The following is a 13,339-nucleotide window of genomic DNA, read 5'->3' as shown; positions in this document are numbered from 1 at the left end:
TTTTAAATCAATGTTACAGCTTCTATAAAATAACTGTGACACAACACACAATCATTGTCCTCCTATAGAAGGAAGTCATGTGGATACGAAGTCATACTAAAAAAAAATTAAAAGTTGCAATAGTAGATTTACCCAATATATTCATTTTTGAAGTATCACTGAATATGTCTGACTTAAAACTATTGCACGTCATTCATTGAATTGACAAACTTTTCTTGCATGGATTGAGAAACAGTGAATCAAACACTGCATGAATTGAACTGTCAGGCAATACACCACAGGATCACTCCAGTTTTTATCAGTCTTGTACTTAAACACCAAATAAATCCTTGCTTGAAAAAATACTAACTTGAGAGAAAAATTCAAGAATATTTCTATTTCCATATTCTTCAAACTCAAGAATGATCCAGTCCAGGTACAACAACCTGAGCAGCCAAATTGTTATTAGACCGATGAAGGCACGGATGTCATGACCATCTTTTCATGTCTATTTTCACATGGTTCCACTCCACAGCAAAGAAATCACAATGTTTGTACAGTATGGAGAACAGACAAGGGGCAAGAGCAAAGTCTGTATTGAATGTATCTGATCAATGAAAGATGGGGGCAACACTTGCACAGCCAGCCATGCCTCGTAATGTGTTGCCCTGTCCTGGTCTTCTGATCTCTTCAGTTAGGGAGCTTCTTGGCAGGCACAGAAACTGTCTTCTGGGCCATCTATCTAGAATTCTTTCCAAAGCAGAGAGTGAGGAAGAAAGGCAAGAGTGGGGAGCAGTTGTGAAGGTCATATTTAAGTCCTGGAGCAGAGCCACAGTGTAGGTATGTTCCTGTATCTGAGAGTAAATCTAAAATTAAATTAAAAGACACTAAAACATTTTATGGAAAGGGAAAATAAAAACATTCTGAGAACAGAAAGTCAAACTACTTATTTTCGCTTTCTGTCATGAATCATTTGCATGAATTAATGCGGAAAATATGCTTCTGATTTTATAAACCCTGCGCCATTTCCTGTGATTCAGTCAGCTTTCTATAATGATTTTTTAATAGGATGTACAGATAAGTCAGAAACAGAGGGAACAGGGACTAACCCTTTCTTCATTTTACCTGTTTCTCCATCTGATAGGCATAAATAAAGAACTACACAAACACCAGAGCTATCTGCAATTGCAAAAGTCACCTGGAAGCTGGAGCTGTTGACAGAGAGCCAAAAGATGGTACAGTGAAAACCAAAAAGAATTGAAGAAGAGAATGAAACAGGTTGCTTAGCATAGTCCTTTCTTCAGTGTTTTTCAGGAAGAAAATTGTCAGCATAAATCACATTCTTGGGCTTCTTATTTATTTTCTTGGGTTGTTTATATCATTCAGACGTATTATGCAAGAGAAAAGGAAAGAGAGTAAATTACAACATAAGAATATATTCTAGCTTAATTTTCTCCAGAAAAAAATCAAGGTTTTTCTAACTAAAACCAACTTGGAAATTAAAGCAACATGTGGTAAATAGATAAATACAGAATTCTGAGATTAATTTGAAAGTTATACTGGTATTCTGAGCAAAATTTTACTCAAGATCCAACAATGGACTCCTGTCATCACCTTTCCGAAAGCAAGTGCTACATACTCTATGTTGTGCTAACAGTTAGTCATAAAAAAAATTCTTAAACTACCATTTTCCAGGGTGAGACAACAATATGAGCTTTAAACTGATTAGGGACATTTAATTTCAAAATTCTGAAAGCTGGAAAAGGAAACTAGGATGTTAAACCAATGATCATGATTAATAAATAAGATGGGTCTTTGTGGCATCTTTGAAACCCTGCTATTTTTCTTTGAAACTCTTTGAAAACTGTGGCAATATTTTTAATCATTTCCTGTGCAATAAATTATAAACCCTGGTATAAGTTTTCCGCATGTAAGGAGAATTCATCAAAGAAGTGTTTACACGGAATGATATGGCTTACCCTAAAACTTCTAAGGGTTTGTTGACTTTAGTCCTGAACCTTTGCAATAGATTCATTCACAAAACTAGATATACAGACTGTATTTCATATATTCTGTAACTGATAAAGAGGTGAAACACACTTGGTACTTTCTGGGCTGGCAACAGGAAGTTGGAATAGGGCAGAGTCAGATCGTAATCAGCCAGTGTGCCAGCAAAGCATGACCATTGCAGAAGTAGCATCTGCTTCTGTTTTAGTATGCTGAGCCTTATTGTCTCACCATTAGGCATGATAAATTCTTGTTGGTTACCTTAGCTATGAGGTAGATTTATCCAGAAATCAGGAGAAAACACATGGCCAATAGTTCAAACAAGATATCCGGAAAAAAAAATCGTTATTGCATCAAAGGAACATATTTCCATGTGTCTGGAGTGGAGCCCAGTTGAAAGCAAACAGAAGCAGAGTAATTCTGCAGTGAATGACTCATTGGCACAGAAAGGACCTACCAAACATTTGTCAAACTGATGCTGAGAAGAGGAAATTAAAAGAGAAAGGCAAGCAGAAGAGATACACTGGTAGAGACACTGAAATAATTTGTGAGAATATTCTACCTTAATACAAGTGCCAGTGAAAGCTGTATCTGATGAGTTAAATGACCTGTACTTTTCTTTCTGGGTTGCTGCTTTTAGACACCAGCTTCTTAGGACCATATGCACAGATAGACTTGTCTGGTGAATAGGGCCCACAATAGCAGTAAGCATGACTTGCTTTCAAGGACAAGAATTTGTGCCACAGATCCAGGTGGGAGCCAAGAGCCAAATCGGGTGATGAAAAACATGGCAGGTGTGCTTTTTGTATTCATTGTTTCACAGCTGATAAAGTTTGATGGAAAACCTGTTCGATAGTATTTGCCATTTTAAAATTGACCAGATGAAGACAGCATGAAAGCCTGTAACTTCTGCTTCACCACCCATACAGCAACTGCCATTTCTACCACTTTCTTTCTCTACGAGAAACTTATTTGAAGGATGATGATGCCTTTGTAAAAATGAAGTTGTAAGATGGGCGGGGGGGGTTGGTATTTATATTTCTCAGAATCTATTAAATAGAATTCGTTTGTTTTGTAGTAATAATTTTGTAAAGAGAACTTAAAAACATGTGGATCACATTTTTACATGCGTTGGGCCTACATCAGAGATCATACAAGGAGATTAAGAAAACCTGAAGTTGTAGGAAGAGTCTCAGTATGGAGACTTGCTGTCAGACCCTAGCTATCAAAAATGAGTAAAGGAGCATAGGCGTTGATATAGCTAGCAAGTCTGAGTGGATATAATTCTTTAACTATGTTGTGAAATAGCTCTCTATGGACACAATGATACAATTGGAAAATTCTGTTCCCTTTTTAGACTGAGAGCATGGTTTTCTCTTTTCTTTTTCTCTTTTTTGAGAACTGTTTACAGCTGTCTTCACCATCATCCTCTCCTTGTGTGCCTGTTTGAAAGCTAATTAAGATTTTCATGCTGAAGCATTTACATTACCAATATCCTTGAATATGATTATATGGTCATCTTGCATAGTTTATCTCTTTTTCTACTCTAGAAATACATAGCATAAATTAACTATTGTTTAGGATGACTATAATGGTGACAAATGGGCCAACCAAACTAACCTTCCTACTATATCTTGCAAATTAAGTAGAATATGTAGAGTAATTGTAGAAACAAGAGCTATATTCACATGCAAAAGTAAAAATGGCTTTATGCTCTATTCAATGTACTCACTGTAGACATTCTTATAATAAAGAACTGAATTCAAAGAATTGGAATAATTGGGAGTATGAACACTGGGACGTGAAAAACATACTTTTAACAAACAAGTATTAATTTCCAGTGAGATAAACTGTATGAAATAGACCTGAGTTAAGATTCAAGTCTGAGAAGTTTCAAATGTTTGAGCTCACTTCCAATTTTAAAGTCTTATGCAGAAGACACTCAATTAGCAAGTCAATACAGTTTTCAAGTGGAGAGCAGTAAAAAGTAGAATGTGTTGCTATTTACTTTACAAATCACCATTCTGTGACTTGACATATGTATATGTATGTATATTACACAAGGAGAATCACATTTAGAAGGCTAGCATTGTCATTATCCAAAATAAGAAAACAAGACCCAGGTTCCAAATCTGAATTTTTAATGCTTTTAAAATATTTGGAATGAAGTATGATATATGTATAATTTTTTATTTGGACATGAAGCAATTTTATATTATTTTTTAGCTATCTTAAAGGTTCAGAATTAAGTATGATATATGTATATATTTTTTCTCTGGACACTAAGTAATTTTATATTATTCCTTAGCTGTCTGAAAGAACTTGTACACTGAAAACAACACCCAAAAATATTTCTGAGTGCACTTCATATGTAAAGAAACCGACAGATAAAAGCTAGACCACCTTTATTATTTTGCTTTCTTGTAGTTTTAACTAGTCATATACATTGTTTCCATTGGTTTAAGAAAAAAAGAGAAAACCAAAGTCAGGGCATTGTGTCAGTTTGTAAGCATCCCTTATGAGAAAAAAAGGAAGAATGCCAGATTCAAAATGTGATTTGGAGTCCAAAAATAGGCATTTATTCTCCCCAGTAGATCCCAAAGGGATTCCAGGTGCTTTAGGAAAAAGTTTAAAGCAGACATACAGTGAAAGGGGACCTAGCAGCATGCAATCATCTGTAGCTGTCACTGAGCACAGCTCAACAAGAAAATCAAAGACAAGTCATCGACCCTCATTCTCTCTCTTGAATACATGGAAAAATTTCTTGCTATTTTGCAGCACCCTCCTGGGGGTAAAAGTGTAACCTTTCATCAAGGGCAGTGGGGGTCTCACATTTGCAGCCCAGTTTTTAGATGGTGAGAGGTAGACTTCTGCCTTCTGTGGCTTTTACACCAGTGCTCATTGTCTCATGGCTGTTTTGTGGTTGTGTTCATTCCCTCCTCCACCTGCTGCCATGGTGTGCTGCCTTGGAAAGAAGGGCACATAGGGCAAAGGGCAGGAGGAGGAGAATCATTATTTTTAGCCCCGTGTGTTTCCTCTTCTGGGATATGGTGATATTTTTCAGTATTTTTCTAATACATGTAGCTCTGAAACCAGCCTGACCAGTGAAATTCAGCATTTTCTCTTTGCTTTCAACAAGACCCCCTCTTTTACAGGTATTTTCCAGCCTAACAGGGCAATTTACAATGAGGTCCAAAGAGGAACATGAATTCAGGTAGTCTGGCCAAACATGTATCCCTCCATCTGTGCAGCATCCTCTCACACCATTTTACAAGGCCAGATTGTGACAGGACAAAAGGAAATAGTTTCAAACTAAAAGAGGAGAGATTCAGATTAGATGTTAGGAAAAAATCTTTGCTGTAAGAGTGGTGAGGCAATGGAACAGGTTGTTCAGAGAAGTTGAGGATGATATTTAAGGTCCTTTCCAACTCAGACAATCCTAGGATTCTATGTGGAAATGTGTAAGGCATGCCCTGGGAACAGCTACTAGATTAAAGCTTGCTAGGCAAAACTGAGGAGAATTAATTAATTAATTAATGGATGGATAACTTCCTGATAATTTCCTGAATACTTCAAAGTCCTGCATATGAAAAGAAAATCTTTCATGGACCTGTGACACCTCCAAGGCTAAGCAGAAGTTACCACCATTTTTCATTCCTCTGGTTTTGATTTTAGTGACCTGGTCTTAGTTAAGTCTGCTTTAGCTACTAAATCCTATCCAAAAGTTTATTACAAGCTACTAGAACTGTCAGAAAACAAGGACAAAATCAAGACTATTGGTCCAACGACAGACATATTTACAGTTTGCACTGACCTCATATGTATGTAGGTTTAAAAATATTCAAGTTATTATAGCAGAGTATAAAACTGTACTCAAGCATGTTGACCTCACTGTAGTTCTCAAGGTGAAACAAAGAATGAAATTGCCAACAAACATATTAGAGTTCGTGATTAAGTGGCTCTTTATACACACGTGGGAATATTGGGAGAGACAGTTTTGATGGGGAAAACATGATTACTTCTGATTGCACTGTCCCACTACAGAAGTCTGATATCAGATTTCAGTGGAAAAATAATCACAATAAATATGTGAAGTGTATATCATGCAACCATCATAAGTATCCACAGTTACAGTGAAATTGAATTACATATCATAAAAATTACATATGGGATGTCCTTTTGAAACTTCCTTCATTTATGTTATAGATGTAAGAGTCTTCAGAGCTCAGGCATTAAAAAGGAAGATCTATTGAAAGGGGAAAAAATATCCTTGTGTGAGGCTTTTAAAAATTAAATTAATTGCATTTTATCATGTTTTAAAATACCAAAACATGCTGCACACTGTTTATCAAAATGTGTCAATAAATTTGATACCAGGACAGGTATGGAGAAGGTCTCTTTTTTTACTATCTTTACTGCTGGGATTGTGAAAAGATGGGCTTCTTCAAATCATATGTGAAACAGGGGAACCCTACCAGATTATTCCTTACTGCACTTAAAGCTGATTATTTTTCTGTACCCACTGCCTGCATAGGTTGAAAATGCATGGGTATGTACATGCAGTCAGTTCAAAGAATCAGGGAGTAATATTTTTTAAAGCCCTATGATTTGTTGGAATATTAGAGGGGTCATCAGGAGAAATAAATATTTGAGAATTGAAAAGTATGTCCAGAGTTCTGGCACTCATAAGAGAAATAAGGAAAGGACAAGAATGTGTGACCATGAATTTTACAACTACAGCCTGTGCAACTATCATTTAGCAAACATTCATTACCATTATTAATAACGTGACATAAATGGGAAACAGCAGACTTAATCCATATACTTGGCAGATATATGAAACAGCAGATGGCACTTTTAAGTGGGATGGGGGGAATACCCAACAGACACCGACACTGCCTGGCCATAGATCTGGCGTTTATATAAATAAGTGAGACAAAATCTGGACCTAGTAAAGGCCTCACATGTATACACTTGTGTACAATTATTTTTGTGTCTGCTAGGCAGATCGTAATTCTGGCTATGACATTCTTTCCCTCTCATCTGGGAAATGTTCCAGCCATGTTCAAACTGGGGCTGTAGCAACATAGCCACATAAAATCCTGCTTGGGAACAGATTACAGTAGAAGATTGCCAAGGGTCCTGCCTAAATGTGTGCTCCCTGTGACACAAAGGAACAATGTAGTGTTTGGTTGTGTCTTGAAGTAAACAATATATACCTGCAATGTATCACATTAAACCAGTAAACTATGTGGTATAAACATCATATTGTTCCTAAATAAGCATTTTTTTCAGAGGACTTTGTTAATGGATACAGGTGCATTCATATGTGGGTGCACTTTGCAGTCACCTGTAAGCTGTCATCCACACAATGTAACCCATAAAACTCTAAATTTTTTCTGCCTCACATACTCTGCCTCACATTTTACACTATGTCATTTAAGAGAAAGAAGAAAATTTAGAAACTCATGTGATCCTTTCTGCTGGTTGTATAGTCTCATATGTTGCTGAAGACCAGAAGACATGATAATAAGCCATTACTTTTTCTTAGTAAGGCACATTCGGATGAACATACCTAAGTTATTTGTATGAATGATGTTCCACTTTGGAGAAAGGGCTATACTAATAATAACTTTCCAAAATTTAGACAGCTATGAATCCCTAGGACACCTTTTTCATTTCTTGAGAAAGGACTATTTCTTGACTTATTTTGATTACACTCACTAAAAACACCTTCTACAATGTGAAAATTTCATACGTACATAACATAAATAGATAAAATTATATCATAACATATAATTCTGATGAAATGTTGCTAGGCATAGAAAAAAAAATGTCAAGGCTTGCCTGAAGCAACTCCCCAATATAATCGAACTTCACTTTATTTTGTATGCACACAGCTGTCAAATTTCTGACTAATTTTGTAAGCACATTTAAAAAACAAACTTCAGAACTAATGTTAACTTTGTACAAGACAGTGATGCCTATTCCACAGTACTAGGAACTAGAGCTTAAACGTAAATTTTTGACATTCTTCTATTGGAAAACAACTGTTTCTTGCCTTTTTTTTTTTTTCCCACTGCAATCCAGGATCAAAATACTGCAAATATACAAACAATGATTCTTTGCTTTTTAAGGCTAAAGATATCAGTATTAAGGAAATTAGTTTAATGATACCAGTATTTGAATTCATAGTATTCTCCTGACATTCAGTTCCAGGTCTACAAATTCTTTAATATTTTGTAGCCTGGTCATGGTTAACTGCCATCTTTGTGGCCACAAGAACAAAGATATCTTTGAAAATGTATGTAGCATTATGAGAACAAGTTTTCTCCAGGGGCTGCTTGTCATGCAGTATGAAGTTACTTTACACTAGGACAAATTTGGGTAGCAAATTATGATGTAGGATTTTCCCTTGCTAGTAAGAAGAGAGAGAGAAATATCCATAGGCATTATTGGTGATGAAAGTACTTATTTTCTTCAAGGAACCATTTTATAAGCTAACCTCCTGGCCTGGACAATAGCATGGGTTTTGGTGATAGAAAAGCACTTATTTCTACCTTTCACTTTGCTGAGAGATTTTCCTCTGTTAATTCTTCACCATTACAGTGTCCTTCAGGAGGGTCAGCAAGTAGCCAAATGTATTTGTATTTTAAATCCCTCTATGAACAGCATAAGTCATTGCCTCTACTTTTCTGAATGTGATCCATTATAAGTAGAAGCACAGTGAAAGCAGTTGAACTCAGTGACAGTTACAGATCCTTACTTGGCACACAAGTCATAATGTTTGTAAATACTGCCAAATGACCACTGTTCAGAATGAAGAGAAGATAAACCTGAATAATGGCCCTGATTATTTAATCTTTATAGGCAAGAAGTCGGCATGCACACTTCTCATCTTCCTCTAGTACTGTTAGGCTTTGGGAAAAATTTCTGTAAGAACAATGCACAATTCTTAATATTTCCATGGCTTAGTGTGAAATAATATTGCAAAGAAAAAAGAAGCTGCAGGATAATGAGAAGAGCTTAAGCTTGGAAATCATACATTTGATTCACAGACTTTCTTTCTCTATGGAAAACTGTGTAATGCAGTATTTAGTATTCAGGTGAATTTACCACATCCAATTATTTAAGCAATTTATATGCAACAGATTCTGTTTTTCCTATTTTGCTTAATGCTACACAAGAAAAAGATACCTCTCCACCCACTTCTGCTGGCAGCTTTTAGGGCATGTAGTGGTGGGGGGATGAAATACTCTTAGGCAGGATAGAAATCAATTTCCACCTCTTACTCATTGAAGAATATGCTCAATACTGGGTGGTTCAGAAACAGACTTCTAGGGAACAGAACAAGCTAAATTATTAGTTGAAAAGAAACCACTTCAGAAGAGACTTGAGTCTTAATAACTACTGCTTAGATTTGCATCCCCCTTGCTCTGAACTGCAAACCCTCTTCAGGGGGTAGGTCCATCTTTCTTCAGATGAAAAGGAAAGTCGCATTCCAACACCTCAGAGCTTAGAGCTACCGCACAGCACAGAAGAGACCCATTTACAAATCTCTGCCTGAATGGCAGGGCCAGAGGCAGCAAACCTACATCATAACTCAGGAAGGACCAAGAAGGGCAAGAGTCTGAGATTGATGCAGCCCCCAAGTCAGAGAGCAGAGGATGCATGGGTAAAGGCCTCAGGGGAGATTTGCCAGGGTACTTCACCAGTATCTTGGTGCACTCATGGCTCTGACACAGAAATTTCTGCAGATGTCATTATATTTAATATAGAGGTCAAATAACTAAAACTGTCAGTTATGCTAGTAAGACCCTTCATTAATCTCAAGTGTTTTGGAAAGATACTGTGTATAATATTTAAATTTATTTTAAAATAATCAGCCTTGTAAAAAGATTTATCTTGAATGACCCAGTCATTACCTAGAATTAAAACAACAGTTAATGGCATTGAAGGCATGCAAAGTGTGTCAGGTTTCAATTACTGAACAGAAAAGGAGATTGACAAAATTTTGGCATCAGAACACACCTCTGTCAAGGGGAGTTATAATGTTTTGGACAGCAGGAATGGACAGAGTTGTATTAGTCTGACTAATAGATCCTTCATGGAAGAAGTGCTGTATTGCAAGGACTGTGGCAGATAAACCATGAATTCTGTATTACTGTCTAATATCCACGACAAAAGTGCATATATGCATGTAAATCACAGTGTTCATTATTTACTTGTGGGAATTTGAGAAAAATATTTCATTAGCCAGTCAAAATGATGGAAAGATCTGCCAGTTATGATGCTACTTCAAAATGTATGCCACAGTAGTGTACAGTAGGCAAGATACAGCACAAGCCAAATTTTTTATTTTTTAAACTTATTTAAGATTCAGCCGCAAAACTGCAAAACGTCCTGATGTGAAACCTAGAATAGTGTAAGTGACTTCTGAGAAATATTTCCTCAAATACAGCAATAGGACCAGGTACACCTAGAGTTATTAAGAGCACAAAGCTACACCTACACTCTTGGAGACCTTTCCATTAACTTCCTCAATTATTAGCATTGAGAGCCAGCTTGAGAAGTTCCTTCTTCTTCAAATTCCTCCTTAATTGCACTTTTACAAGGAGTCCAGTATAGCATAACACCTATTGCAAGAAGGTACATATTTTCATTTTGAATGTCACAACCCCCCCCCCCCCCCAACCCTAAACTGGAATCAGGAAAGTAAGGGCAAAACTTTACCACTTCTTTACATCCAGCTCTTCTTCTTTCAAATTACAGATTATCTGCCACTGCTCTAAATTCTTCAAATAACCTAAAACCTTTTTTTTTATGACTTTCTGAGATGAAAGTGGAAATACATATTAACAGTAACCACATTATAGGGATTAATGGTTTTCACTATTAAGTTTACATAGAGGTGGCCAAACAGGCAGAAAATGTTTTCACAAATTGCAATGGTTATGTATTTTAAAGTGTTCTGGAATTTACCAGGTATCCATAATGTATTACTATCTATTCTCTGGAGGTGTTTGAATACAGTAAAACAAGTATACTATTCCTTAAATCATTTGGGGGAAATAAATTGACATTTACCATTTTACCTAGTTCCCAAAGACTAGACTAGTAAAAATAGCAATATTTGAATGTACCTAGCTCAGAAGACATAGAGCCATTTTTTTCGTTTAATGGCTGATTCAGTTTCATAGTGAAAATCTTATCCTTTATTTTACATTGGCATGTTGAAGATACTGCCTCTCCCTAGAATTTTTGTATGGCCTTAAGTCCACTGGATTTAAATACCTGGGTCAGTGGGATTAAGTACAAGATTATGCCACTTTTGAAATGAAAAAGGGTCAAAAGAAATATTGCAGACAATAATGGCTTTCCTGAAGAGCCTCTCTTCTCATTCTGTGTAGCGTGTCTGTTTGCATAAATTCAGCAAAAGACTACAATTACCTAGACTGCTCTAACAAGGCTTATATGTACTGCAGGCTATATAAGTGTCTCTTGTAGAAATGAGTGTTCCAGCTTTATATAAGAAAAATGGTTATACATGTTATGCATCTTCACTAAACTTAATGAGAAAAGAGATAATGCTAACATGAAAACAAGGCTAAGTGAAAAGTATTTCTCCATAGTCATAACCATGTGGTACAAAACAAGCAATAGAAGTACTGTTTCATGATATCCTTCAAATACCACAAATATTCAAACCATTGGTACTTGGATCTTTGAATATTCAAACTATTCCTTATCTCCAGATTTCTAGAATTAAACCTTACTCAGGTCCCTCAATTAAGATTCAGCCTGTATAATATTTTACTTCTATAGCATAGTTACTTGGTATCTGATGTTTGCATTTGAGACAAAACGTTCAACAACCTGATCTTAAAAGCCTGCCCAAGTGAAGGTCACAACGTTCCCACTTTCTGCAATGGATTCAGGATCTCATCTGTAACGGAAGAAACATTTTATCTGTTTCAAACAGTACTGGAAGGGACTGTTACAGAGCATTTACAGAATATCAGAAAATGTGTTTCTGGGTAATAAGAATGAATAACTTTATTACAGCCCTTTTACTCGTTATTTAAAAATACATGAAATATAGAAGCTTCTTACACAAAAGTTTTGGAAACAGAAAAAATTATATTTGATCATTTCAATGGAATTCCTAAATGGGGCATTTTGATATTGCAATTTAATCAGAAATATAAAGAGAAAAAACCTGCACACCTGCAACTAGTGTAACAAATGCCATCATAAGGAAGCCAGCTTTTTCTAATGCAAAGTTCCAGACTGATATAATCGTGTCTTTCATGTTTGTGTACAAGGCCAAGTACACTTTAACACTAATCACACACCACTGGAAAGCATCTCTTGAGTGAAAGGATTCTGTAGAACACCTTGTAGAGTGGGAGTGAATAAGTTAAGCTTTTAAACATTTAAAAAAAAAATTACGGACTCTAGAGAACTGAGACAAGAAATATTTAACATTGACAAAACCTAATGTTTAGCTTTTTCAGTTAAAGGTACTCTTTGAGACATATGTCTGGAAGAAACCTCTTGACTTCACCTTTGCTGATCATTAAAGGCTTGTTTGTTTAACCTTAGCACTTTATTCATGTGCAGTTTGTACATGGATTATATAATTTGGAAAAGGACCATGAAAAGATGCTATATAAATGCTCTGTGTTTATTTTGATTACCACTGTAGCTAATATCCATTACTCAATTATGATAATCAAATGTCTTTTCAGCCTCAAACAATGCATAATGAAATGACAAATGTTTTTTATTTGTAAAGTTTTGATTTGGTTGATTAAATAATTACTAAGCATATGTGTAAATATAAAATAAATCTTCCTTTATTTTACAAGACATTGCAAAATTTGAAAAGAGTCAAGCTGCACTTCACTAATCATCACGGCTTTCACAGTGAAAGCTCCATCACTGTGGATGATAAAAGACTGATTCCCAAATATGTCATTGTGGATCTGTTTAGGTAGAGAAATTTAGTCAACAAGGGATTCAATTGTCAGCTGTAAAAGAACAGTAAATACAATTTTATTTTTTTGCTATAATTAAGAAAAGATTTTTAAAATTTTCAGTTATTTGATAAAAATGTGAATATGTAGCACTTTTGTGCATTTCTTCCACCTTTACAATGGAATAAGGTTTTCATCTACTATATAAGAGGGTTTTTTTTTTTTTTTTTCAACTGGAAATATTAAAAAGGTTAGTGGTTTTAAGGAGAGTAATGACAAAATAGAAATAATAACTAATATCAGAAAAAGATAGAACTGTGTTTACCCATAAAATATGTTATTAAAACGTGGAGGGTACATTAATTTCTCCTATA

Source organism: Coloeus monedula (assembly GCF_965178545.1).
Source record: "Coloeus monedula genome assembly, chromosome: 4".
In the NCBI taxonomy this organism is placed as follows: Eukaryota; Metazoa; Chordata; class Aves; order Passeriformes; family Corvidae; genus Coloeus; species Coloeus monedula.
The sequence above is the reverse complement of the archived record's forward strand: the minus strand, read 5'-3'. Positions refer to the sequence as shown.